The 25,512-nt window shown below is 36.8% G+C and overlaps 1 protein-coding gene across 6 annotated transcripts in view; it reads left to right on the top strand.

The window, feature by feature from the left end:
• LOC131539043 (NACHT, LRR and PYD domains-containing protein 3-like) overlaps positions 1-25,512 on the top strand; it is a 176,297-nt gene that overhangs the window by 39,589 nt on the left and 111,196 nt on the right. The gene's annotated exons all lie outside the window — the stretch shown is intronic.

The raw sequence follows: 25,512 nt of genomic DNA, 5'->3' as shown, positions 1-25,512 counted from the left end.
GTTTCTTTAACTGCAGCTGGTGTCAGTTCATCATTCATGTTCTTTAATCTGTACAGGTTGGATTATTGTGGTGTCACAGATGAAGTTTGTGCTACTATATGCAAGGAATAACTGATGATTGGTCATTGAATTATTAGAAATTAGAAAACAGTTAGTTCTGGTTCCTGAATCTGATTGGTTGAAAGTTCTTTCCAGCCATGTGTAATTCTACCACTATCACCATGGGAGCAGTTTCACTGTTTGTATCACTCCACTTGCAGTATTTCTCACAGTGAGTGTCATGGCGGACAACCAAATCCACTACAACGTTATAAATAATAATGTTTTGTTTCACGGAATGTAGTTTTAAGAGGTTTTTAGGTGAGAATGTACTTGTTTAGATACATGCAGTTTGTTAATAATAATGTCTGTTTGAAAAATGTGCTGCTCTAGGGCATCAGCGGCTGTTCAGCGCTCATGAACCCACCGAGAGCAGCCTCACCTCGGCCAGATCTTCTGGAATTTGCCACTGGCTCTGATGTCTGTATAGTGGTTAAACATGAGATTTGTTTGGTTTTGGGTAAACCTAAGAGGCAGTCTTTGATCTCATTAATCTACAATTTATTTCAGAGCAAATAGTTTTGGCACTCAATAAACAATATTTTATATATAAATAGTAGTATTTAATTAATAATAGTACTTGATATTGAGAAATGGTCTGTGTGTTAGTGATGGTGATTTTGGTTACATTGTTGAGGAGGTTGGTTTGATATTGGTTTGACACTGATCAAATTAAGGGACTGTCATAAAAGTGCATGACAATAAACAAAAAATTCAAAATTGAATTTGAAATATTCAAAAATATTTGTAGCATAAACAATACAATGTAATAGTGTGACAATGTAATTGTCATTAATCACTTACCCCCATGTCATTTCAAACCCGTAAAAGCTTCGTTCATCTTCGGAACACAATTTAAGATATAGTATTGTTCAAAATAATAGCAGTACAATGTGACTAACCAGAATAATCAAGGTTTTTAGTATATTTTTTATTGCTACGTGGCAAACAAGTTACCAGTAGGTGCAGTAGATTCTCAGAAAACAAACAAGACCCAGCATTTATGATATGGACCCTCTTAAGGCTGTGCAATTGGGCAATTAGTTGAATTAGTTGAAAGGGGTGTGTTAAAAAAAATAGCAGTGTGGCATTCAATCACTGAGGTCATCAATTTTGTGAAGAAACAGGTGTGAATCAGGTGGCCCCTATTTAAGGATGAAGCCAGCACTTGCTAAACATGCATTTGAAAGCCTGAGGAAAATGGGGCGTTCAAGACATTGTTCAGAAGAACAGCGTACTTTGATTAAAAAGTTGAAACATTTTGTGGACTGATGAGAGTAAAATTGTTCTTTTTGGGTCCAAGGGCCACAGGCAGTTTGTGAGACCACCTCCAAACTCTGAATTCAAGCCACAGTACACAGTAAAGACAGTGAAGCATGGTGGTGCAAGCATCATGATATGGGCATGTTTCTCCTACTATGGTGTTGGGCCTATTTATCGCATACCAGGGATCATGGATCAGTTTGCATATGTTAAAATACTTGAAGAGGTCATGTTGCCCTATGCTGAAGAGGACATGCCCTTGAAATGGTTGTTTCAACAAGACAATGACCCCAAACACACTAGTAAACGAGCAAAGTCTTGGTTCCAAACCAACAAAATTAATGTTATGGAGTGGCCAGCCCAATCTCCGGACCTTAATCCAATCGAGAACTTGTGGGTGATATCAAAATGCTGTTTCTGAAGCAAAACCAAGAAATGTGAATGAATTGTGCAATGTTGTTAAAGAATCATGGAGTGGAATAACAGCTGAGAGGTGACACAAGTTGGTTGACTCCATGCCACACAGATGTGAAGCAGTTTTAAAAAACTGTGGTCATACGACTAAATATTAGTTTAGTGATTCACAGGATTGCTAAATCCTAGAAACAAAAACGTTTGTACAAAATAGTTTTGAGTTTGTACAGTCAAAGGCAGACACTGCTATTTTTTTGAACACACCCCTTTCAACTAATTGCCCAATTGCACAGTCTTAAGAGCGTGCATATCATGAATGCTGGGTCTTGTTTGTTTTCTGAGAATCTACTGCACCTACTGGTAACTTGTTTGCCACGTAGCAATAAAAAATATACTAAAAACCTTGATTATTCTGGTTAGTCACATTGTACTGCTATTATTTTGAGCAATACTGTATGTTGGAGGAAAACCGGGAGGCTTGTGACTGTCCCATTGACTGACAAACTATTTCAAGGCCCAGAAAAGTATGAAAGACATAATCAGAATAGTCCATCTGCCATCAGTGGTTCAACCGTAATGTTATGAAGCTACGAGAATACTTTTTGTAGTAATAATAATAATAATAATAATAATAATAATAATAATAATAATACTTTTTATTTATAATGCACTTTTCTCACACTCTCACAAAAAAAAAAAAAAAAAGGAAAAACTAAATACAATATATGATACAATATAAAGCAGCAAAATAAATCAAATCAAAACCCAAATCAACAGCTTAATCATGATAAGCAATTTTAGAGCAGTGGGTTTTCAACTAGGGCTGCACGATCATTTGAAATTAAATCGAAATCGCGATTAGACAGAAGCTGCGATTGTCATGCGTATCTTTCAGTGAAGCACAGATCTGTGATCAGTAGTAAATCTCTTATAAAATATATATATAAAAAAAATATATATACTTTTTTAAATCCCTTTAAAAAAGTAAGTGTAGGAGCACTTTGAACATTCAAAGGAAGCGCATTCCATAACCTCGGAGCGGCACGAGAGAAGGCTCTCTGTCCCATAGTTTTTAATCTGGAGTGGGGCTGATGAAGAAGAAAAGAATCAGCAGAGCAGAGAGGACGAGAAGGCATGTAAGGAGTAACTAAATCACAAACATAAGAAGGAGCTAATTCATGCAAAGCTTTATAAGTTAAAACAAGCATTTTAAACTCAATTCGCGATTGAACTGGAAGCCAGTGCAAATTACAGAGGACACCACTGATCTGCTGTCATGAGGCTGTGTGAGTTAGAACACATGCTGCTGAGTTCTAAATATATTGTAGCCGTTTGATAGATTTTGCTGGTAGGCCAATGTAGAGAGATAAAAGCATGGATGAGCCTTTCAGTATCAGGTGTAGATAGGAAAGGCCCAATCCTAGCAATATTTCTGAGATGATAAAATGCTGATTTAGTAACAATCCTAAGGTGAGCCTCCAATGTCAAATCAACATCAAATATCACACCAAGGTTACGAGCTTGTATAGATGGCAGTACAGAGCTGTTATCCAGTGTCAGATTAAAGCTGCTACATTTGTGGATGGCTGCTGGTGTGCCAATAAGAAGAACCTCAGTCTTAGAGCTATTTAGTTTTAAAAAGTTGTAAAGCATCCATACTTTTATGTCCTGCAAACAGTCAGAAAGGATTGCAGAACTAACTGTTTTAACTGATTGAACTAACTGTTTGCAGAACTAACTTTGAACTGATGTAAATTAGGGTATCGTCAGCATAAAAATGATACCCAAGACCGTGTTTCCTAATGATTTGCCCCAGAGGAAGCATATAAATACTAAATAGTATGGGCCCCAAAACAGAACCTTGAGGGACACCATATTGGACCTGACTAATGTCTGATTTGTTGTTTCCCAGAACAACAAACTGGGATCTATTTCTAAGGTAGGATATGAACCATTCAAACACAGTGCCAGAGATACCGAGCTAACTCTTTAGTCTATCACATACTGTGTCAAATGCTGCACTCAGGTCTAACAAAACCAAAATGGCTAGAGGCACCAGAGTCGGCTGAGGCCAGAAGGTCATTCATAACTCGAACCAAAGCGGTCTCAGTACTGTGCCCTGACCTAAACCCAAATTGGAAAGGCTCTAAAAGGTTGTTTAATGACAAATGAAAATGTAATTGTACCATAACAACACGTTCCAGAACTTTAGCCAGAAAAGGAAGATTTGAAATGGGCCTGTCATTTGTTAGATCAGACGTATCACATCCAGGCTTTTTAAGGACTGGTGTGATAGCTGCAACCTTAAGTTCACATGGAACAATCCCAGTAATAAGAGAAGTGTTAACAATATTTGACCAATAGACTTGCAGATAGATATAATTTTATTCACAAAAGAATTAAGAAACTTGTTACACTGCTGAACAGAAGAACATGTGGATGACTACGTAAATTTACGAGAGTCTTAGACAGACCAGGACCAAGATGGCAGCTTAACGAAGAAGCTCTGAGTAACCATGCACAATTTAACCCTTGTGCGTCAATTAAAAAAAGTTACACATAGGTCCATAGTCGACAAAAATGTCCATGTCAAAAAACTGTCATAAAAATGTGATGCTTGGGAACACAGAGTTAAGTTTGGTCTCATTTTAAAGAAGACCCATGGCAGATTATTGTTGAAGTAAAAAAAAAGTTACAAAAGTGAAACCAAAAAAGATATAGAGGTTTAAGTTCATGAAAATGATTTATGAACAATATTTTATATAAAATATATATTTTATGAAACATGTTGAACTCTACCTGCTAGAAAATCAAAGCCATGAATCTAAACAAGTTGTGTTCCAAATTTAAGGTTGATATCTCAAAAAATTAGCTTTCAGTAAGATTTTGTTTGGGTGCAGTACCAAATTTTCCCCATTAGATGCTAGCAAAACTCTGCTGGTGCACACAGTGGTTGGATTTGTGACTTGCAGTAGAGTTTTTGTCTGTCAAATATTACAAGAACACACACACACACACACAATTTTTTTCTATGACACACATGTAAGGTTAATATGTAAATAATTTAATTTAGCCCAAAGGGAATCATTTATGATTTTATAGGGAATTTGAACAGAATCACTGTTTGCGGCTGATCCACTGAACGAGCCATACAGCATCAACTCTGCACTGTATATTATAATCCAGAATATAGTGAAAACACTATTAATAAGCACAGTAATAAGATCGGCAGATTAAGACATTAACTTGTAAGCACAAAACACAAGATACTTCTCTTTTCAATATAAATAAGAATTTATTTATATAAACCTAAGACATAAACTAATCTAACACATGAACAGACGCATTCACTCATTGCAGAAAGAGAGAAAGTGGGGACAGGATGAGTTTAAGAGAATGAAAATGTGATATCCCAAGTTTACAGCAATATGGGCTATTGCATAGACCTGAACAACCATCAATCACTTATTTAACCCTCGCATTGAGTTTCTCAATGAGGCTAAAATTTATATTAAATATGCACCAGTTCAGTTAGAATATGGGGGTTACTTGCGTTGCGTTGCCTTTTGTGTTAAGGGATTTCCTTTTGTCATCGTCCTTGCCAGAAAATGCGGTTTCCCAAGCTGCCGATTGGCTGGAAGTTCAATAGTTGTTGAAGTGTTGTCTTGGGCATTGGCTGGAGATGCGGAGTTGGTCTGGTTGAAGTTTTGAGGCTCGAGTTGAACATGGAGACAAGGTGTGGCGGCAAAACTTAAACTGAGAACACAAAACTCGCAACGGGAAAGAAACTAAAATAAAAGAAAGAAAGGATATAACGAGACTAGGTGGTTTTTCTTTTTATCGTGGTGTTAAATAGCAACTGGCCTGTAGGCCAGAGCAAGCTACAAGAGCGCTAAAAAGCAGCGTCAAAATGCGGTGGCAAAAAGAAGAAGAGAAGAGGAAGAGAAGAAAAAAGGGGAGATTTGATGGTGTCCTGAGTTTTAAACTCGGCTTCTGGACACATCCCATCTGGTGTCTTGACCAATTAGATAGGCTATTATCCAAGATAGGGGTGTTCCTTCCATCATAAATCAGCATGTTATCAGTCACATGCTCCGAATTTTACACACTCTTGCAAAGTATACTTTTGGATGTGATTTCTATAACCAGAATACGATACATTTGACAAAGAATCAATTGGAAAAAATGTTTCAATCTAGAATTGTCAAACTCATACATACCAAACACGAATAACCCTTAAAGTCATTCAATAGTTGTTAAAAAGACATACATAATATGTGCTTAAAACATGGTAGTCTAATGTGTGGGTTACACAAAATGTCCTTTTAGGATTTTAGGTGCATATGAAAAAAGAAAGTCTCTGTGTAGTTCTATGGAGACCAAAAGACATGTTCTTTGGACAAAGGAATTTCAGTCTGGTTCCTTTGTGTGGGGGAAAAGTAAATCTAAAGAAGCTTGTGATTTCTATCACAGATCTACATGTGCTGGTCACACGGTGCATCTCTTTGACCATCAGTCTTGATTACTTACCCCAAATTTGACAGTCTCCTCCCTAGGTTGGAATTATCAATAAGTGTTCTTTTGTCTTAATGTTGCAAGCTGTCCTGTGAAAGAGGCTTGTTGGTTAGGCTGTCTTCAGACGGGCTGGTGCTAGGATCTAATTTATGACGTTGTCCTGTTTTCTTGGGGCCTCTCTGGAATTTTGTCTCCTCATGTTTCGATGTTCTGATCGAATCTTAAATTTGTCTGACTCGTTCTGATCCTACACACACACAAACCACACTCTGACATCCGTACCAGCACACCCACACAATTACAGCTGCATTATTTATCCAATTGGCTCTATAAGATGCAGAAGCAGCATTTGGAATAAAGCGAGTATTTGCTTTGCAAGTATAGCCGTTTTAATGAGTTTCAATGGGGACATTTTTGTCCTTAAGGTCCTGAGAGTAAGAATTTTGTGTACCTAGTTCAAAACAGATTTATTAAAGGAAATGGAAGTGAAATAGTAAAATTCCAATAAAAATACACACCTGTGCCAAAATTTATGCAGTTGGCAATAACAGGCAAAATGATCAAAAAACAAAACTGAAAAGGACAAAAATGGCCAAAAGGTCGCACAAGGGTTAATATAAAAACCCTTAATATACGTGGCCAATCTCTTAGCACAATATTGGTATTGATATGTGTGACTGTGTGTGTGATTTTCAGAATCAAAATCAGAATCAGAATGAGCTTTATTGCCAGGTATGTTTACACATGCGAGGGATTTGTTTTAGTGACAGAAGCTCCACAGTGCAACAGAATGACAGCGACAAGACAAGACACAGATAATAAGAATAAAAAGAATAATATACAAATAGACAAAATAGACAATGTACAAAATAGCAAAAAACAATATACTGTATAATATAGACAATTATCTATGTACAGTTATATGTGTAAATTTGAAATGTAAATAAGTATGTGTGTTAAATAAATAATGTAATATAGTGTTGTGTGCTCGCGTTTATTGTCAAGTGTTCATGAGATGGATTGCCTGAGGGAAGAAACTTGTTCCTGTGTCTGGTCAATCTGGTGCTCGGAGCTCTGTATCGTCGACCAGACGGCAAGAGTTCAAAGAGGGAGTGTGTTGGATGTGAGGGGTCCAGAGTGATTTTGCCAGCTCTTTTGCTCACTCTGGATAAGTACAGTTCTTAGAGAGTGGGGAGGGTTGTACCAATGATTCGCTCAGCAGTCCGGACTACCCTCTATAGTCTTCTGAAGTCAGATTTGATAGCTGAGCTGAACCAGACAGTTTTTGAAGTGCGGAGGACGGATTCAATGATGGCGGAATAGAACTGTTTCAGCAGCTCCTGTGGTAGGTTGAACTTCCTCAGCTGGCAAAGGAAATACAGCCTCTGCTGGGCCTTTTTCACAATGGACTCAATGTGATTGTCCCACTTCAGGTCCTGGGAGATTGTGGTGCCCAGGAATCTGAATGACTCCACTGTCATTACAGTGCTGTCCATGATGGTGAGTGGGGGGAGAGCAGGGGGGTTTCTCCTGAAGTCCACGGTCATCTCCACTGTTTTGAGTGTGTTCAGATCCAGGTTGTTTAGACTGCACCAGATAGCCAGCTCTTTAACCTCCTGTCTGTAAGCAGACTCGTCACCATCCTGGATGAGGCCAATGAGTGTGGTGTCGTCTGCAAACTTTAGGAGCTTGACAGAGGGGTCTTTAGAGATGCGCCATTGGTGTACATGGAGAAGAGTAGTGGGGAGAGAACACAGCCCTGAGGGGCACCAGTGCTGATGGTGCGGGTGCTGGCTGAGAATTTTCCCAGCCTCACTAGCTGCTGCCTGTCTGTCAGGAAGCTGGTGATCCACTGACAGACGGAGGTGGGCACGGAGAGCTGAGTTAATTTGGGCTGGAGGAGTGATGGTGTGATGGTGTTAAAAGCAGAGCTGAAGTCTACAAACAGGATCCTCACATAAGTCCCTGGTCTGTCCAGATGCTGCAGAACATAATGCAGTCCCATATTGACTGCATCATTCACAGACCTGTTTGCTCTGTAGGCAAACTGCAGGTGGTCCAGTAAGGGTCCAGTGATGTCCTTCAGATAAGCCAAAACCTGGTCTTTCAAATCATTTCATGGCCACAGACGTTATAGCCACAGGTCTGTAGTCATTAAGTCCAGTAATTTTGGGTTTCTTTGGGATAGGGATGATGGTGGAGCGTTTGAAGCATGAGGTGACTTCGCACAGCTCCAGTGATCTGGAGTCATCTGTTGAAGATCTGTGTGAAGATGGGGGCCAGCTGGTCAACGCAAGTTTTCAGACAGGCTGGTGTCATACTGTCTGGGCCTGGTGCCTTTCTTCTCTTGTTCTTTCTGAAGACCTGGCGCACGTCATCTTCACTGAACTGAATTGCAGGTGTGGGGGAGACGGGGTTGCAGGAGGTGTGAAAGGTGTTTTTTCAAACCTGCAATAAAACTCATTCAGATCATCTATCAGTTGTTGATTCTCCACAGTGATGGGGGATGGTGTCTTGTAATTGGTGATGTATTTCAGACCTTTCCACACTGAAGCCGTGTCACTAGAAGAGAACTGAGAGAACATTCACACTGAGATCAGGTGGATGGTCACTCAAGGTTGCTTTACTAGGCCTGACAGAGCTCAGCACGTGCGAGAACATACAACACGTGTGCTAATAGCTAACATTCGACTATGGCTGATATTATTTTAACATAGATCATGACAAAACCGAACAAAACATACCTGGGACAAACACGACCAAAAGGCTGGTTAGAATTCATTGCATTAATGTTGCATGAGAAGTCTTAGCTAAATGAAATAAACAGAGGTTCGGAGTTCACAAGCAGACCAATAAACACTCTTCGTTTTATCATCACAAATAACTCACAGACAAAATAAGTAGACTTGTGTGTAGTTTAAATTTCAACTTGGGCTTGAAAACAATCCAAACTTATTTTTTAAGACTTATTTACCAGCAGGGAGATTTGGGCTGTTTCTCAAATGGAAGGCTGCATCCTCCAGAGGTCGCATTTGCAGGCTGCATACGTCATCAAGTCAGGTTTATTCAAGTTAACTGAGCATTATATTCGCGAGTCATAAGCATTTCACAACAATTTATGCTTAACTAAGAATAATGGTCAAATTTATAACTGTTAATATTCTAAAGTAAGGTCTTTTTGATGTTGTATGCAGCCTACAAATGCAACCTCTGGAGGATGCAACCTTCTGTTTGAGAAACGGAGAGACTCTCCCTGCTTTCCATTCGGAATGGCTCATCCCTATGCCCTAATCCCTTCAAAGGGTTTACCCTCCGGAGTGAGAGCTTCGAAGGGTTGAAGGGTGTAGGGGACCAAACAACTGTTTCTTGAAGTGCCCTTCTGCGTCATCATCCCGTGGCCACCAGTGGTGGATGAAGTACACAAATCAAGTACTTGAGTAAAAGTACAGATATGTACTATAAAATATTACTCCAGTAAATGTAAAAGAACTGCTTTTTCAATTTTACTCGAGTGAAAGTACAAAAGTACTCGATTTTTTTTATGTTCTTAAGTAAAAAAGTACTGATATATAGATTTATTTAACAATTTTATATAGACTACTTAATTTAATTTTACATTAGCAAATATTTTTTATAATCCTACTGCTCAGAATACCTGGGATTTTCCCAAAATAACCACTATATGGAGTCAAGATATATATTTGATATGGACTACGTTGACGAGAGTGATGTAGTAATGTTCATTGTGAAGCTTACACTGCGATGTACCTGAGAAAATACCTGAGCTGACCATCTAATTTTCACCAGTAAGAAAAAAGTGTTTTAAAACCTGTTGTTTTGCAGAACGTCACAGTTATATATAACATGAGGATAAGGCCTGAAGTTCTCAAACCTTGTCTGTGGTGTAAAAACACCCCTGGCCAAATGCCCCCAGAGGGCATCACTTCCCACTTTTATCATTACTGTAGCTACCATGTTCTGAACATCACATCCTTTCTTTTTCACTCAGATGTAATCTATCTGGGTGGTTGAATAAAAATATTTGGACTTTATATCTAAAAATTTCCTCAACTTAGCACCAGCAAGCTTGTTAGCTAGACAGTTAACATCAGCTAACAATATTTACTTATTTTCAGTATGGTTATAAATAAACATTCATATCTGTCCACTTGACTAGTTTATATAAACAATATAAAAATTTATACTGTTGATGAAAAATATAAAAACAGACATCACATAGGGCTAAATGCGTAGCATTTTAATAAAACTACTAACGTTACAGCAACAGGGAATATGAACGTGCATGAGTTATTTTATTTAATCTGTGTTATCTTAATGTTTCATTTTTGACCTAAAACATAGAGACACTGACATTGATCTGTCTGCATTCAAGCATTTCAGTGAGCTTAAATAGATCACCTTTTACAGCAGACAGTTTTGACCTAAATATGATTTTCAGTTACAATAATTCATCCTACAATTCGACATTAGTGACTTACGCAGCATCAGTTGCGCGCACGCTCACAAGATCTCCCGGTTCTTACTTGTGAGTTCAGTTCACTGGAGACTCGCTCTAAATGGATCATTTGAATCAGTGATTTGTCTCGAGAACAGCTGCAATCGGATCATTCCAATTCGTGAATGAATCGTTTATTGCGATTTGCGAACTGATTTAACAGGTTCCTTGAAAATAATCAGTTTGTTCATGAATCAGACACCGCTTCTGCGTCTCGGAGCACGTGATGTATTATAAGGTGTAACGATATGTTTTATGAAATGTAGTGAAGTAAAAAGTACGATCTTATGGTTTGGAATGTAGTGAAGTAAAAGTTAAAGTTACTCAAAATAAAACTATTCCAGTAAAGTATAGATACTTGAAAAATGTACTTAAGTACATTAACGAAGTGACCAGCACTGGTGGCCACACAGAGGCGCCGTCATCATGCAAAGAATCTGCGCAAAGGATCATGGGGGCCCAAAGTGTCCATCAGTTGTACCCTTCAAAATTGAGCACTTCGGTTTGGAACGACACTTCAATATGGCGGCCATGATTGTTTTCAATCCAAAGTGCCCTTCGGAGGGCGATATATCCCGTTTGGAACGCACCGTCTGTTGCTGATGACGTAGCTCCGCCCCGCAACATCATGTGCGCAATGAGTGATGCAACAGCCAATGGTCATGTTTTCCCAATTTATGCATGAATTTAACTAATTTTTTAACTCTGTTGCATATGTCAAAACCTTCCGTAACTAAACAGTGGGACATTTTTACTCGAGGGTGTAAGACCAGGGTAAAAATAACTAATAACGAATGAACTGGAAGCTAACTAGACGGATAGCTTAGCTAAAGTTTTAAACGAACTGAAACCCCTTCGAGCAGAAATCAGAACAAAGTTGGATAATATTGACACTCGTCTGACTGATATGGCGAGCTCAATGGCTGCGTTGGAAAGTAAAGTGTCAGATGTAAAACTTTGCATGTATGAACGATATATTATATAAAATATATCTTTTATGAAGATGTGTCTTCTAGCACAACACGTATCGTCTACCGTGAATCAAGGCTGTGAGACATCATGCATGTTATGTCCCAAGGCGTTTATGATTTCTATTTTATTATAAATGTAGGCCTTGCACATTGTGTTGTGTACTATGCTCTTCTCTGTCTCTCCCTCACTGTCTCACTTTCAGGTTAATTACCGCCAGCTGGCACTCGTTCTGAGCCTGCTTGAGTGGAGGGGTATGAATGTAGCATCAGAAGCTGCTTTACTGAGGAACACTTCTCCCCAGCTCTTGACTGAAAGTTCTAGTGTCTGCCCCATGCTAGTAGCTCTGTTGTACTTAGGAGTGATTTTCATTGCCAACTGTGAGAGCTGCCTAATAGTCAGATCCTTGTGTGGGTAACTAAAAGGTATTGTGGCAATCATTCCTACCTGTTGACTGTGTGTTGTTAACTAGCTCACCTAACTTGTGTGGGTAACTAAGAAGGATATGAAGAGTTTGGTTCCAAAACGCGATAAACGGCATTTAAAAAAAAAAAATTGAGTTAACACCAAAATCAGTATTGTATCTGGTCAGTATTGAAAAGTACATTTTTAATTTTACACAAAATGCGATATCCGTCGTGTTATTCTGTTATGTTTTCTCCCTTTTTTTCCAAACCGCGACAAACGCCAGTCTCCCTTCTCTGCAGAACGTGATATATCCGCTCAACCAATCACAGCCACAGTTGCCAACTCTCGCGAGACAAATAAGCAACCGTAGCTCAAAACAAAAGCCCAATATTTTTTTGATGATATATTATCATCAATATTATTTATTATCAATTATTACCAATAAACGAGCCTGCAACATATTAAACTGAAACCACTCTTTTATCTGAAAAGCAAAAACCGTAGCTATTTTACAGAAGATCAAAACTCGTCTCCGATCACCTGTGAGCAGAATAGGATTGGAGAGATGGAAAAGGAGAAAAACACAAGAGCTTCAAAGGGGAGCTGTAACATAGCGACATATTTATAGCCTAAAATATATAGGGGTCATTCTATGGAAATGTCCATTTTCTTTACAGAAATATTACACTTGAAAAACACTTGGTTAAATTTTTTATATATATATTTTAAAATGAAACAATGTGTTATTTGAACAATTACACCTTCTTGAGCCATCAATGTGGCAATATTTGTTTTAAATTAATTATAAAGAATTACAAGCACCACAAAACCGCTCGTCCCCACAGCCATATACAGAGGGAAAGTGCTTTTATTTTGAGGTCAAAACAGGTTTTTCTTCCATTTTAAATAAAATAATGTATACATAACTATCAAATAAATGACATTAAAAAAGCCACATAAATATTATAGAAAAAATCTAAAGTATTATATTATATTAAATTATAATATATATTATATTTAAAAGAAAATATTATATAATATTATTAAAATATTATAAAAAGATAAAAATCATTAAGCTGTCATTTATGTGTATTGATGAAGTCAAAAGGTAATCTATTAATGTGGTCTAAGTTTAAATGTTAAAACAAGAAATACATTTTAAGACATCTTGCCATACCAGACTTTTAGAACCAAATGTATTTACTCAGTATTAGGATATGACTACTTGTTTTTATTACAGCCAGACGCCCCTTGATAATTAATACATTACAAAAACATTGTAAAAATTAGGCTAAAAGAAAGTCATCCCACTCCTCTACGCCTACTTCTATCATCGCTTGGATTACAGTGTCACGTGCTTCTTTTTGAATGGGATTTTTCTCCAATGATTAGGAGGAACATTTGGCAAATTACGCTACAGGACTTATATTATTGAACTGGTTGGCTATTAACTGCGAGCAGACAGAGTGTCAATCAATGCACTGGAGAATACAGTGAACATAAATAAAGAAACAAAGTTGCTTGTCAGATTTCCCTAACAAGCAACCATATTTTTTTAAATAAGCCCAAAAAACCGCAACCTGCGACCAGGGATTTTTTCCCGCAACTTTACAAAAAAAGAAGCCCAAAGTCGAGTATAATACGCCGACTTGGCAACTGTAATCACAGTGCACCATTCCACACACTGTAGACAGTAATGGCCGGCATCCGAGTTTTCCTCAACTACTTTGTGATCAACAAACAAAAAGGGCTGCATGATGAATCGCATGTGATTTGTCATGCGCATCTCGTCAGTATAGCCGGTTCTGTGATCTCATCACGTGCTTTCAGGTGGAGCACAGGGCCGTAGATCACGGACAAGCTACGCAATATCGCGTTAATAACTGCAGATGAATCGCATTTGATTATGAACGCGATCTTGCGTAGCTTGTCAGTGTAAGTGTTTTTATTAATGCCATTAATGTTTTTGTTAATACAGCGTATAGCACTAGTCAACTAAATGAATGTAACATGGAAAATATGAATGCAAGTTGAATGTAAGGGAAATGTCATTTTGGAATTTCTGTGGTCTAATGTGATATTGTTGTTCATGTTCTTGTTCATGATGAAATTTAATTTTATTTTATCCTTTTAGTTTCAATATGAAAAATAACTTTTATATTGATTCAATGGATTGCATTTTGAAAAAACAAAAACAAATAAAGTGTCATGGATTTATTGCACTTTGGGGAAAAAAAATATCTTTTTATAATAAATCTTTGAAAATCAAAATCTGGATTTTAATTTTTAATGTTATTATAACCTAACGATGGTATGTGAAAGTTTGAAATAGAAAATAGTGTTTTTCATCTTGCCACTTTCTTGGTTTAAAAAAACAAACAAATGTTTACTCAAATTAATCAAAATGGATTTATAGCGTTTTGGAACCAAACTCTTTATATAGTTCTTTAAGTAACCACTTTTAAAGAGAATGAGAATGAGTTTTCTCCTGGTTATTGATTAAGAGAGAGAGAGAGCTGAGGGAAGTTTGTTGTTGGTTTTCATCTTTGTTTTGTATATAGGTTAGTCAGTTTCTCTAATCCTTAGTTGTGTTTTGTTTGTTATTTTAGGCTGTACTCACTCTGACTGAAATCTTGTTTTTTGTTTCAACTTATATTCCATACTTTAAAAGTGGCAGTTACCATTTCCTTTTAAAGAATTGAGGACTGAAGTGTGTTCTCCTTGTTCTTTTATCCCCTTTAATGTTACTTTAAACCAGTTTAATTTATTTCTCTAGACTAGATAGGAGGACATAACAATGCATGATGGGGTCAAGATATCCTTCACGTAGTATCTCTCAGTTGAGACAGTACAGATCCAATGGGAATTTAACCCAGTTCCGAAGCTATTTGTTGATCTCAACACTTTCCGTGGTTTCCAACATAACACCTGCAAACTGAGAGTGCTACACAACGGCAAGATTCATCTTTTTTTCATTTTTTTTTCAATGAAGCTGAAAAGTTTTGCAAAAGCATCTTACAGCCAAGGTGGAATCTACTGTTGAGTGAACTGCAGAGTTAAGTTACACCAACACGTCCTGGAAGTATTTGATCAGCTGTAGAATAGACCCTTTTAGGGCCAACGTCTCCATTTGAACAAACAAATGGAGTTGCTCACTGTCTTACTGTGTGAAAACCTTGTCCCACAATGTTTTTGCACAATTGTGGACACAGAAGGCCACCAAATGGGAATTAAATATTCCATGGAGGGATTTATAAAATATTTAAAAATAAATACGGTGGGTAACTCGAAGAAGGGTTTACAGATCACAATGCAAGTGGGAGAATTCTCATATTACGGTCGCCACGATCGCGGATAAGAACATGCAGGATCAACTCTGTTCATGTATCACAGGGTACGATTAAATTAATGTACATTTAACCAGTTTAATATGGAGAGGCACTGAAATGTAGACCTTTGTTTATGTGTTTTTGACCTACACTGTACAAGACGTGAGAACAGTCCGCTATTTACCCAGATAGCAAAAATCATTTGGGCCAGATCTGGTCCAGACCCATCAGACATTCTGGACCAGATCCGCATAACGGACTTGGGCCGGTGTCTTTCGCACAACGGGCCAATACCGCATGGATCCGTTTTCCGGATCTGGACCAGAACTGGGCCAGCTCCAGACCAGATGCGGATTCCTTTATGGTGATTTGGCCCAAATGTGGGCAGGATCTGGTCCAGTACCATGCCGGATCTGGGCCAGCTCATTTTGTGTATTATATATATATATATATATATATATATATATATATATATATATATATATATATATATATATATATAGGCCTTCATACACACACAAATAAGTTGTATACATATCTAGAATTCAAACACAATTTGTTTATTTGTACAGTGCTTTTCACAATACATATTCCAATGCAGCTTTACAGAAAATGCATTTAAAAAGAGTATTGCATTTAAAAGTTACAAATAAAAAGAGTAATGTCCATATGCCACAGTATTTGTACAGTTCCCAGATAATACAAATCATACAAGTAGATAATGACTATTTAAGTAGAAATGATAAATACCTTTAAAAGCAATGATTACAAGCATCTTACCCAGACAGCAAGGAGTGTCAGCCCAGATCCGGCCCACAACTGGCCCGCATGGATTTCACACGGGCCAGATGTGGACTGGATCTGGGCCAGAACTATGTTGCTGTCTGGGTACATAATAAATAATTAAATATCTTTTTTTTTTTTCCCTTAAGGTATAATATCAAGGTCTTAGACAACAAAAAGTTTAAAGAACTGATTTAGATGTATAGACAATTACTGTCCTGAACAGTATTAAAACAATATTCATATTAAAACAATTGAATTACTACACAAAACATCTTTTACTACACTACATCTTTTCTTTTGATAATTTTTGCATCAAAAGCAAAATTAAAGTTAATTTAAAACTACCCCAAGTAGTATAAGTCTCTACTTCTAGTGCTTACTGTACATAATATTCACCAAGCTTAAAACAGTGCTACACAATGAGAATGAGAAGAATCTGAATAATTACCACAGGAAATTTTATATCACAGGAAAGGTCTTACAAATGTGTGTCACCATTGTGTGCTTGAGTTGGTTCTAGTTGTTCGAGTCTTCTGCAATGCCGTTTTTGAGGTAAATGCGAGCCCTCCATCTGACTCCACAGCTTAAAGACAGTTCCCCCCTTTTCGTTGTCTCTAAAAAAAAAAAAAAGATTAAATATCTTTTTAATATTAAAATATTAATATTAAATATATTATACACACACACATACATACACATAAGGTCAGAAGTTTACATACACCTTGCAGAATCTGCAAAATGTTAATTATTTTACCAAAATAAGAGGGATAAGACATTTACATATTGTCCACAAGAGAAAAAAAGTTGAATTTATAAAAATGACCCCGTTGTTTACATCCACTTGATTCTTAATACTGTGTTGTTCCCTGAATGATCCACAGCTGTGTGTTTTTGTTTAGTGATAGTTGCTCATGAGTCCCTTGTTTGTTCTGAACAGTTAAACTGTCTGCTGTTCTTCAGAAAAATCCTTCAGCTCCCACAAATGCTGTGCTTTTCCAACATTTTTGTGTATTTGAACACTTTCCAGCAGTGACGGTGTGAAAAGATGGATCTCAAAATCATACAGAGGACAACTGAGGGACTCATATGCAACTATTACAGAAGGTTTAAACGCTCACTGATGCTCCAGAAGAAAAAAATAATGCATTAAGTTATAATAATGCATTTTCATGAAATCCATGCAGGCCAGATGTGGGCCGGATCTGGGCCGACACTGCTTGTTGTCTGGGAAGTATCTTCTGTAGCTACTGAAGGGCAGTACTAAATGAAAAAAATATTTAGGCAAAATAAGAAAAATGTACACCTTCATTCTGTTTAAAAGTTTTCACCCCCTTAATGTATCATGTTTCCTTCTGGAGCATCAGTAAGCATTTTTCACTTCCAGTTCTTTTCCACATCATAAATGTTATCCATGGTTAGCATTTTTAAATTTTCCTGTAATCGAGTAATTTTGTCCTGCTTTGTGTGTAACAAAGATAATGTTCATTCTGCTTACTGCCCATAGGTGTAAAGTATAACAACTGATATAACAGAAGAAAAGCAAGGGGAACCTGTGCCACCTGTTTTATATATTAAAAAATACACAACTAATTACATATTACACAGATATGTTATGAATGTATTTGTTTCATTTAGTATTACAAAGCAAGGAAGGCAATGTTTAAGCCTTACACACAAGAGTCACAGTTTATTAACATGCTCCACTGTGGAAATTAGTGCATGGGACATCAGTGTCATACACACTTCCTTTAATCACCGACTTGAGATGAAAAAGGGTTTGTACCCAAATGACACACAGACTATAGCATTGCTAGAGGACTATGACTGTCATAACAGGTATATTGTTCAGGAGTGTGAAGTTATTTGAAGGAGCATTTCTCCAGAAAGCTGCAATCCAAAATCGGCCCTAACAAACAGTATGTTCTGAACAGCACTAGTTGTAACATTATCAGGCACTTATTATTATCAATACTCAATTATAAATTGTGGCATTCAAATAGCTTGAATAACTCAAACTCCACTGAAAACTAAAAAAACAAACAAACAAAAAAAATTGACTCACACAAGTCTCTTATGCTCATCAAGCCAGCATTTATTTGATCAAAAATACAGAAAAAAAATATATTGTGAAGTATTAAAAATAATGAAATTAAATAAAATGGTTTTCTATTTTAATACACTTCAAAATATAATTTATTTCTGTGATCAAAGCTGAATTTTCAGCATCATTACTCGCCTTCAGTGTCACATGATCCTTCAGAAATCATTATAATATACTAATTTGATACTCCGTTGTTATCGATGTTGGAAACAGTTGTGCTGCTTAATTTTTGGGAATCTGTGATAGTTTTTCAGGATTTATTGATGAATAAAAAGTTAAAAAGAAAAGCATTTATTTATTCAGCTTTGCCATCACAGAAATAAATTATATTTTAATTACAATTTTAAAAGTAATTACAGTTAAAATGTTTATGAATATATTGTAAAAGTAATTTATTCCTGTGATCAAAGCTGTATTTTCAGCATCATTACTCGTCTTCAGTGTCACATGATCCTTCAGAAATCATTCTAATATTATTATTTGCTGCTCAAGAAACATTTCTGATTATTATCAGTTTAAAAACAGTTATGCTCCTTAATATATGCAGAAACCATGATATACAACCATTCACATGTTTGGTGTGTGTTATTTAATAGAAATGACTGTTTTTATTTAGCAAATAGGCATTAAATTGATAAAAGTAAAAACATTTATAATGAAGCAAAATATATATTTCAAATAAATTATGTTCTTTTGAACTGTCTATTCATCAAAGAATCATAAAAATGTTTCCAGAAAATGTTAAGCAGCAAAAACTGTTTTTCTTTTCTTTTTTTTTTTTACATCTAATAATAATAATCATTACTGATAACTGAGCACTAAATCAGCAAGTTAGAATGATTTCTGAACGATCGTGCACTGAAGACTGCAGTAATGATGCTGAAAATTCACAGGAATAAATTACATTTTAAAATATATTCAAATGATATTTCACAATATTACTTTTTTAATTTTATTTTTGATCAAATAAATGCATGCAGCCTTGAGGGTTAGTACTTAAACATTAACACTGCTAGCCCACCATGACAGGCAGCAATCTTAAACATTAAATTTTAATGGAAGCAGTCAAAATTACTAAAGTTTAAATTAAGTAATTAAGTTAAAATTCGTTAATTACGTATAATTACAGACCTCTGGACCGTTTTCTTCATGTTAGCAAGTCCTCTGATAACAGGCCTAAGTGTTCGCCGGTCCAACACCGATCTAAGGAGCAATAAAAACACCAAACCTTTAAGTTATCGAGTACACAACATAAGAAGAAATTAATTTGTTAGTAGAACAGTGTGATAACACGGTGTGACATACCTTGGTGAAGTTTTAACAGCGTGCAGTCCGTCTGCCTCGATCGTCTTGACGTCTTCTTCTATTAAGGTTTATAGGCGGTTGGCAAACAACTTTTTGGTGCATTACCGCCACCATCTGGTATGAGTGTGGACCAGAATGTTGTGTGTAAGCATTGTTTAAAAAAACTACATCCTTCCACTTAAATTGGTTTCTCTAAGATATTGAAACAGTATATTACAACACATTTTTTTTACTCTTTCCGCAAAATGCTAATCAAGCCAGCATTTATTTGATCAAAAATACAGAAAAAAACTGTAATATTTAGAAGTATTACAATTTAAAATAATGGTTTTCTATTTTAATTTACTTCAAAATACAATTTATTGCTTTGATCTAAGCAAATATCTTTGACGCCTTCTGTTCTGAACACGCCGCCGCTTCGGACGCCGCCCGGATCTGTTCTGCGACAGTAGTTCCCGCCACTGAAACCGGGCCGGGCTGAATCCGTGTTACAGCACTGAAACGGATGTGACTGTAATACGGATTTGCCGGTTTGAAAACGGATCCGGCACAGAGTCAACTGCTGTCTGGGTAGGCTTGTACATTAGCATGGACTCACTAACTTTAATGTTAGCTAGTTTTAGCCAGAGATACCTTGCTAAAGCACAAGATAACATTAACGTTCTGCTTGAGCAGATGAAAATTGTAACTTAATGAGTGTATGACAACCAGAAAATGAACATTTTTGTCTTCATTTGTATTGGGGTGAATACTTAGGGACATTTTGCTCTGTTTTGTTTGGATTCAGGAAATGTAATAAAATAAATTATATTGCCCATCCTCTCAGGATATCTGGAATCAGTGTTACAAGTACCCCAGGCACATCGTTTTTCCATCTTTGAAGCATAAACCCCAAAAAACCGATGCAAGCTTCGGATCTTCCAATGTTTCTCTATGGCACTGAAACCTAAAGATGTCCGAGTTCCGCTCCCCGTGCAACTGATACTCGACTGCCATTGGCTAGTCTGCATTCGAGGGGAGGGGCTTACCGATAGGTCAATTACGTCACAGCGCTAGCTGGAGGCAAAACAAAGCGAAAACTGGAGGCAGCCAATACAAACCAGGGCAGATTCGGCTACACAAGGAGCTTAAAATATCATGTTGTTGGGTGCCTGAATCGATGTTGTAGAGGCTCCAATCTAAAATTAAGGCATACCTGATGCCACTGCCAGACAAAAAACCGACTACAGCTGTGGTTAAATGAGAGCGGACTGGACAGAATGGACAGAAACATTCGTCAAAAATGCTCGCATTTGCAGTGCACACTTCTTATCAGAAAAGGTTAAATAAAGTATTGTCTTTTGTTGTTATGGGCGCATCTAAAGATTTCTTATGCATCTCACTATGTCGTGTATGAAATTATGTCTGTGTGCATGTGTGTAAAACAACAAATTGATGATTTATATGCTTAATCATATGTAATTGTATATACATTGTTGTGATTAATTGTGGTTGGAATAATAATGTAGCTATAAAAATAGTTGCCTGCTGAAATTGAAAAACACATCTTCATGACTAAAGTTTGGTGAGTTTGTCTTAACTATACACGTTAGATGTGAGTCACTCAACTGGAGGGAATCCTGTCAGATCGTCCATCTTTTGAGTAACAGCCTGTGTGGGTCGGCCAATCTGGTTTCGTCTGTTAAAGTTAACCTTTTCAAATAACAATTGTGGCCCCGGACAGTGAGTGACCTTACATAAGCAAGCAAAAATCGGAATTTCTCCAGTTATTGTGAAAAAACAAGCTAACAAACTTCATAGCTAGCGTTAGTGAAGCAGTCAGAGGAATCTTTCTGCCTCCACCTAAGCTCTGCCCACAGAAAAACGTCACAATGTTTACTAACAGAAAAAGGGTCTATACAGCGGACGATCGAGATGAAACTTTACAGTTGGAGTGAGTTCAAACCATTCAAAATGTTTTAGTAGACATGTTAAGGTTTATATATGCCTACTGTAATTAAAAAAAAAAAAAAAAATTTGACTTCTTGACTGGGTACAATTGAGTTGTCTTTGTTTTATATTTGGTAGATTATGTATATAAAAGGTATTGTTCAGATACAGTCAGACTACATGTTTTCTATGTTTAAAAAGGGAATGTAATATATTAAGTTGGATTGCACATTTGAGTTGTACAGTTGATAGTTACAGACTGTTGTAGAGATCTTGATCTGAGCTACGCTGACTAGTTGCTCTTCAAACATTGTAGATCAGCGTCCCTCAGATTTCCAATTAAGGGGAGGGGTAGGTATCTCAGTTGAAAATGCCAGAGTTGAAAGTGGAACAGCTCGATGCACTGAGTGTGGTGTGGGAGGTGTTCGTTTATTTATTCATTTATAATTTTTATTTATTTTGTATTTTCTTCTTTATATCTTTCCTTATATATTAAAGCAGTAATTTATGGAGAAAACAAAACTAAAAGGTAGTCTGGATATAAAAATTACAAGTTGAAATGTCCGGGGAATGAGAAAATTGGCCAAACTGAAACAAGTATTGAATAGGATAAAATATCTCAAATCTAAAATAGTGTTTTTACAAGAATCACATTTTATTGCATCATATACTGTATGCATTGCTTGAGTAAGAGATGACCAGGCCGAGTATTTCATGCAACCTTTAGTTCTCATGCAAAGGGCGTAGTTATCCTTATTCACATCTGTCAACTGGACTCTCTATATCATTTCAAATCACAATTAAAAACATACCTATTTAGATTAGCATACCTTGTATATTTTTTTAATTTTTGTCTTGATTTTATTGTCTATTATTTCTATTACAACACCTTGCAATCATTTGATTGTACTATTGATAACTTGTTTGGGCTTGTTTCAGTGTTTCTTCTACTTTTTGTAAGGTGTCATTGAGAAGGTGCCATCAAATAAAATGTATTATTATTAAATGCATTATTATTACTATTATTATTATTATTATTATTATTATTATACGTCACTTCACTCACTTTTTAGAATGATCTCCCATGAATCCAAACTTAAGGAACTCGCACAGAACAGATGCCATGCAAGAAAACAATAAACCTTCTGAAGAGAAGATCTCAAAGAAAAACATTTGCCCAACTGTCCATTCACGCATCCTTAAGCCCCCTCCTTTACCTCCTGGGCAAATGGCCTAGGTCATGGAAAGTTTACTTAGAAGTGTCAAGAACTCAAGTTACTATACTTACATATTGTGGTTATTATATCTTAAGAATCTATGATTTTTAACACTTTCATGTTTGGTATCATTTTGTGTGTCTCCGTACGATTCTCCAGTCAGGTGTGCTCTTGGGTCACAAGATCCTAACAAACCAAAAGGTCTTTTGTGTTTTTACAGCTGATTTGAAGATTTCTTTGTACTGGTCTAGTTATACAGTGGGGGGGAAATAATTTTATCCCCTGCTGATTTTGTTTGTATGCCCACTGACAAAGAAATGATCAGTCTATAATTTTAATAGTAACAGTGAGAGACAGAATAACAACAAAAAAATCCAAAAAAAGCATTTAAAAAAATTATAAATTGATTTGCATTTTAATGACTCAAAGTATTTGACCCCTTCGCAAAACATGACGTAGTGCTTGGTGGCAAAACCCTTGTTGGCAATCACATAGGTCAGATGTTTCTTGTAGTTGGCCACCAGGTTTGCACACATCTGAGGAGGGATTTTGTTCCACTCCTCTTTGCAGATCCTCTCCATGTCATTCTGGTTTCGAGGCTCATGTTTGGCTACTCGAGCCTTCTGCTCTCTTCACAGATTTTCTATGGGATTAACCCTCTGGGGTCTGAGGTCATTTTGGGGCCCTTGAGATGTTTTGACATGCCCTGATATTTGTGCTTATTTCAGCTACTTAAAGCATACTATTGACCAACATGTAATGACATGGAACAGCTTTACTGTAGCTCAAAAAGTAGAGCATGGCGCTAGCAACGCCAAGATCATGGGTTCGATTCCCAGGGAAAGCAAGAGCTGATAAAATGTAAAAACTGTAACTTGAATGCAATGTAAGTCGTTTTGGATAAAAGCATCTGCTAAATGCATAAATGTATTTTTTTTGTATTCAGCACAAACTGTGCTATAATAATATATGACCAAGATGGATGTACATGTTTGTATTTTTTATTTAAAAAAAAAAGAAAATATGCGTGGTTAGTAAGTTTTGGAGGAAAAAATGTAGCTGAAATAAGGCCATAAAACCCACACTAAATAGTTCTGAATAAGACTTTTGAGTAATCAGTCTTTTAGCCTAGAATATTTACTTCAAAATTATGTGAAAATCATTCTGCTTACTCATTCACAGAAAAAAATTTTAAAGACATTTTTTGTGATCGAAAGCCTATATGCGAGGGAGTGGCAATGGCCATGAATATTAAGTGATTCTCACCAAAGAGACAAAGGGCCCGCCCCTACCCACATAGCAATTTTTCTCTGGCCCAGCTCCGGCCCACACAATCAACTATTGCTTGGCCCACATACCGCAATGACTTACGGTCCTAGTGTGTACCAGGTCTGGATTCCAGACAGGGCCACACATGGGCCATAACTGGCCCAAGTCTCAGCTGTTAATTACCCATAACTGGCCCTGAATTGGGCCAGTTATGGCTCATGTGGCCCTTGTCTGAATCCAGACCTGGTCCACACTAGGACCGTAATTCATTATGTATGTGGCCCAAGCAAAAGCTGATTGTATGGGCCAGAGAAAAATTGCTATGTGGGCCGGAGCTGGGCCAGAGAAAAATTGCTATGTGGGATCTGAGGTCCTGTATGACCATAGCTGGCCCTATTCTGGTCATATATGCTGGACCAGATGGGTTCCACATGTCAGCCTCAACAAAACCATAACCAAGCCACTTGATACACACCCTCCCAGATGAATAGTCACAACAACGACAATATTCTGAACAAATATTTAATCATGTTTAATCAGCAAACCAAGTTGAATGAATCTCACACCTAACATACAGCATTATGGTCAGTTCACACTTTCACAAAAAGTATAAAAAACTATAAAAAAAATGCTTATTTGTTTTGCTTGGTCAGTGTGTTCACCCTGTTGGAGTATGGCAGTGTGAACTGGCTTTTAGGTGCTTTGGAAAACAAAACAAAAAACAGTAAAAGAAATATATATTTGTTTAATGTTCACGCAATTAACACAAAATTCTTAAATAAGGTAGTTTCTCTATTTTTGCAGTATTCAAGTGTTCATGTCCCTGAATAATATCTGCATGAACCTAAGTCTGAAGAGTACACATAATATCTAGTAGACAGCAATCCTTGTGAGTGAGTCTGGTGTGGAGGCTGAATCTGGAACTGACTTCTGTCCAGGTTATCGGTCTTCACGAACTGCCCTGAAATACAATTCAAACAAACAATGTAGTGTGAGGCTCTTACATTCACAATGCTCATTTTGGCCTCGGTGGTGAAGTGTGCAGAAAATTCTGCTGGACTGAAATTTAGACTTTGGTGAACAGTCTTCAAGAGTGCAAATAATATTTTAAGTTTTAAGTATCCTTCAGGCTCGCGTGCGGTTTCAGAATAAGAATCAGAATTAGCTTTATTCGCCAAGTGTGTGCAAACACACGACGAATTTGTTGTGGTTTTTTTAAGGTGCTCCTGGTACATACATACATACACATCTGACATGAGAACAGAAAAAAAAAACATTTAAATAGTAAGACTTAACAATAGATAATAATAATAATAATGTGTATGAATCTGGAACAGTAGATTTATGTACAGATTTGTGCATTATTTACTTTATATACAGCTGTATAAATAA

This window comes from Onychostoma macrolepis, chromosome 04 (genome assembly GCF_012432095.1).
Source record: "Onychostoma macrolepis isolate SWU-2019 chromosome 04, ASM1243209v1, whole genome shotgun sequence".
Taxonomy (NCBI): Eukaryota; Metazoa; Chordata; class Actinopteri; order Cypriniformes; family Cyprinidae; genus Onychostoma; species Onychostoma macrolepis.
Note: the sequence above shows the minus strand (reverse complement) of the source record. Positions and strands in the feature narration are given on the sequence as shown.